At 47.0% G+C, this 4,825-nt stretch overlaps 1 non-coding gene across 1 annotated transcript; it reads right to left on the reverse strand.

Annotated features, from left to right (window-relative positions):
- Nucleotides 1-2,374: 2,374 nt before the first annotated feature.
- Nucleotides 2,375-2,449, reverse strand: Trnas-cga. The gene has a single exon. It is a non-coding gene; the product is annotated as a tRNA-Ser (tRNA).
- Nucleotides 2,450-4,825: the final 2,376 nt, after the last annotated feature.

The raw sequence follows: 4,825 nt of genomic DNA on the forward strand, positions 1-4,825 counted from the left end.
TACTATTGTAAAGAAGAAGCAATTTTATTTTCCCTGCATAAATAGGATGCCACGAGAGTTACAATAAGTCAGCAACTGTGCCACGAAGACAGATTATTGAACTACGAGAAATGGTTGCATGGTGCACTAGTGCTAAATTACAGCAACACTCTCACAGAAACGCACTCTATGAAATAGTCCAACAATGTCGACGATACACTTGCAGTACCCCAGTAACGGTGTAATGGGGATCCTGTTCCTAAAGGGGGCATTAGTGTCTTGGAGAGGCGTCGGCAGAGAGTCTGTATTATCCATTGCTGAAGCAATATCTATATTCCATCAAATGGTTCAAATGGCTCTGAGCACTATGGGACGTAACATCTGAGGTCATCAGTCCCCTAGAACTTAGAACTACTTAAACTTAACCAACCTAAGGACATCACACACATCCATGCCCGAGGCCGGATTCGAACCCGCGACCGTAGCAGTCGCGCGGCTCGGGACTGAGCGCCTAGAACCGCTCAGCCACCGCGGCCGGCTGTATTCCATCGTCAGAGAGTGCACGGACCAGCAGCGTTGCATCGGTTACAAGTTACTGCATACCAATGAGGGGTTCCATGCGGTAAGTGTAGCCGAATGCCAGCGCCAGTAACATAGACGTACGCTAGCAGCATGATTCCAACAATGTTCTCGAGCCATATGCAATAGTGCAGTACCCATCTGATGGAAAGGCAAATCCTGAGGGGCAGCAGTAGTGCCGTGGTGAGGCGAATGCAGAATGCTTACAGAAGTTCAGTGGCGAGGCAATTTGTATCTCCCTGCAGCAATGTGGTGGAGAGAATGTTAAAATAAGCGAGATGCTTTCCCTCTGTGACCGTATACTGGGGACAGAGGTTCCATGGTGAGCCCCTTCGATGTTGCCAGCAGCATTACCATAGAAGTGCACTTTCAGAAATACTCCAGCAGTGTTTGCGAAGACTCTTGGTGCAGGCGAGCAGCCATGTCATGTAGGGGGAGGGGGAAATTTCAGAACGGTGAGGGGAGTGTCATATTCAGTCATCTGCAGTATGAGTATTACATTGCAATGACGATGCAATTAGTGTGTCCCAGAAGCACAGTGATGGTGAGTGAGTAATACTCAGTATTCTATAACCCTCAGTATAATGTCGTTTATTGAAACTGAACTACGCTTCTCGAACAATCACTAAAGACACACAAAAACAAATAACTTGTAGACGAGCATCGGTGAGGTCCATCGGAGCTGGTCCCAGCTCGGCGAGGAACTGCTGTACTGCTGCTGCGCTGGCCTTATAAAGCCGGCGGAGTACTCCAAATTTCCCTGTATCTGTGAGGCGACCTCTGCAGAAAAAGGTTCACATTAATCTCTAGCATGTTCTGCTTGTTTTGAAGAACTGTTTTCCTCTTGTTTGCGCCTGCAAGTGCTTGGGTATGTTACATGGTACACAGAGGTGTCTTGAGTGTAGTCTGCCTGGTAGGGGCAGAGTGTGGCAGCCATTCGGGGCTTGGGGAGTTGAACATTATCAACCATTGAGCATTTCAGTTTGTGTCTTGAGTAATTTTATCTGGATTTTTGCCTCCCACCTTCGATGCATCCTTCCTCAAGTCATCTCTATAGGTCAAAATTTTTTTGGTGATATTAGTTACATTCAGATTACCTTCAACGATTATCGAGATATCCTAGCCCTGGCAGCAATCTGCTTCATTCGAAGCACCTCACTAATAATGGGCTGACTATGTGTTTGATAGAATGAGTCGAAACTTCCTTGAGACAGGACTTTTACAGATTGTCTTCCTCCAAACATTTATACACGTTGCCTTACTACTCTTGAGAGATGCCATGTTGCAGGTGTTGGTCAATGGCCATGCAGAAGGCACTTTACTATCATTCGGTCGGTTCAACTGGGACGTCCGCTGTTAATAGTTCTATGTGCCATCGTTCTTGAGCCACTCTTATTCGGTTTGCGGAGAAGAAGGAGAAGAGGAAGATAGGAATATGTGCTACTGCAACGGGCGCTACTCACGAAGGAGAGGCCAGTTCATCAATCAGTTTCATTTTTATCCAGTTCTGTGGTGCATTGATGGCTCATATGGCTCTGGGCACTATGGGACTTAACATCTGAGGTCATCAGTCCCCTAGAACTTAGAACTATTAAACCTAACTAAGCTCAGGACATCACACACATCCATGCCCAAGGCAGGATTCGAACCTGCGACCGTAGCGGTCGCGCGGTTCCAGACTGAAGTGCCTAGAACCGCAGGCCACTGCGGTCGGCGTGCATTCATGATTCAAACATCAAACTTACATAAAGGGGAGCCACTCTTTCATCGATGTTAAAAAGACCAATGCCGAAACTTCCTGGCAGATTAAAACTGTGTGCCGGACCGAGACTCGAACTCGGGACCTTTGCCTTTCGAGGGCAAGTGCTCTGCCAACTGAGCTATCCAAGCATGACTCACGCCCCGTCTTCACAGCTTTACTTCTGCCAGTACCTCGTCTCCTACATTCCAGAATTCTGGAAACATCCCCCAAGCTGTGGCTAAGCCATGTCTCCGCAATATCCTTTCTCTCAGAAGTACTAGTTCAGCAGGGTTCGCAGGAGAGCTTCTGTAAAGTTTGGAAGGTAGGAGACGAGGTACTGGCAGAAGTAAAGCTGTGAGGACGGGCGTGAGTCGTGCTTGGGTAGCTCAGTTGGTAGAGCACTTGCTCGCGAAAGGCAAAGGTCCTGAGTTCGAGTCTCGCTCTCGCACACAGTTTTAATCTGCCAGGAAGTTTCATATCAGCGCACACTCCGCTGCAGAGTGAAAATCTCATTCTTAAGACGAATGTCGCCAGTTCAGGGAACGTGTCATAGTGGACATTGATGATAAGACCTGAGTCGTGGCAGCTCGGTTTGCTGGCCTAACTACCTCTAGCACCAGTATCAATAGTCACCTCCATTGTGACTTATCTTTGGTTTTCCTGGTTGAGGAGTGGACCCTCGGCCGAGAGGCTGTGAGAGGTGAACGGCACGTGACGGAAGCAGGAGTGATGGAGCTGCGGTGCCTTGCAGTGGGATTTGGTTGGGCCGATTAGGACTTGATCACGCATGTACATAGCCGGATCCCCTATCGAGGGCATGCTTTTGCGTGTTATGCATACGTGGATGACCTGGTCTTCTTGGTTTGATCTGGGCATGAAACATAAGAGGCGTGGGCATGAATCACACGATATGAGTGAGCCATGCTGCAACTTGTGGTGGTGCCCTCTGTTGGAGGCCAGGTGTTATCGTTTAGTTGTCATGGTTGCGGTTGTTTGTCTTCTTCTCGTGTTGACTGGCGCCACTCAGTTTCGCAAGCGTTGCTGTCCGCTAGTGGCAGCAGAGGCGGTTATCGATATGTAGCAACAGTTGCCCTATCTTTGGGGCGACGTCGTTGTTTTTCTGAGTCATGTGAGTGGGCCAGTTCGGTCTCGCGGAGGCAGGCCCACAGCACGAGATCACGCCGGGACGGCAGGGCTGTGGTCACGAGGTAACACGATCTCGTTGTAAACCGGATCCAGCAAGCTTTAAGATGAGTGCATTTCAGTCCAAGTAGAGCAGAGTCAGTCACCCGTGTGAGCCACGTAGTACATATGTGATGTTGTGACAGGATTATCATCCCACTGTCATGTGCAGTTTGTTGGATCTGCGTACCACTTAGTACTTGAAGACCCTATTGTATTAAAGGCACTTGGCTCAGTAATTAGATGGTGTGGTTACTCAACTGTGAATTAATAAAGCAGTGAAGAGATTTCTTTCATTCTGCCAACCATCGTCAGAATTGTCATAGTGAATTCAGTGTGCGTTTGTGTGCCTAATGAAATTGATGTCACTCATTTGGTACTTGGTTTTGGCTCACTTTGTGATTGTTTCCGCAATGACGAGTGGTCGCAGATTCTGGTTGGTTACATTTCGGTTATGCCTAGCATGCAAATCGAGTGGAGTTTTAGTTACTATAAGTGTTTGGTGTTCTTTACTGTGACTTGTTTGTTCAGATTTTTGGGTTTATGGAATCCGATGGGAATCTGGTAGTGGTCCCTTTCTTATTCCTGGCGCTCTAAACACAGTATTCAGGGGACTTAGTGCAGACCACTGGTTCCAGCTTTGTAGTATTGTTCGATCGTTGCATTTGGTTTATCGGACGTCAGCTAGCTTCAGCAAGATCATCATTAGTCATTTGTTAGACTGCCACTAGTCTGAGTTACCATCTTGTGAAGTAAATGCAACTCTTGGCTGCCTCTCTCTTCGCTCACGAAAGTGTTTGTTGCCGGACTTTCTCAGAGGTCGAATCCTGGAACACCGTCTGTAACTAGTCCTTGTGTTTTATTATTGTAGCGTTCGCGCCCGGTTTCCCGGGTTCGATTCCCGGCGGAGTCAGGGATTTTCTCTGCCTCTTGATGACTGGGTGTAGTGTGACGTCCTTAGGTTAGTTAGGTTTAAGTAGTTCTAAGTTCTAGGGGACTGATGACCATAGATGTTAAGTCCCATAGTGCTCAGAACCATTTTTTTTATTATTGTATTATTTATTCCCATACCTTGTAATGCCCGCATTAATAGTTCCGTTTGCTTCTGGAATAAATCTAGCAGTGTAAGGGTTGTTTTACAAGGTTACCATCATCTTATTTCACCCGTTTGTCGGCCATTTGCTTGTTTGTTTTAATTGACCTTTGCTTGTATTTGCTGTTTACAGCAGGTTTCTAAATTGTTTATGTAGCAGCCGTTCCTGGCGTGTAAGGCCTTCAGCTGTGATTGTGGTCATTTGCTTTAAAAAAGAATATTCGATATTTGTATTTTAGCAGTAAGCCTTA

This window comes from Schistocerca americana, chromosome 3 (assembly GCF_021461395.2).
Source record: "Schistocerca americana isolate TAMUIC-IGC-003095 chromosome 3, iqSchAmer2.1, whole genome shotgun sequence".
Classification (NCBI taxonomy): Eukaryota; Metazoa; Arthropoda; class Insecta; order Orthoptera; family Acrididae; genus Schistocerca; species Schistocerca americana.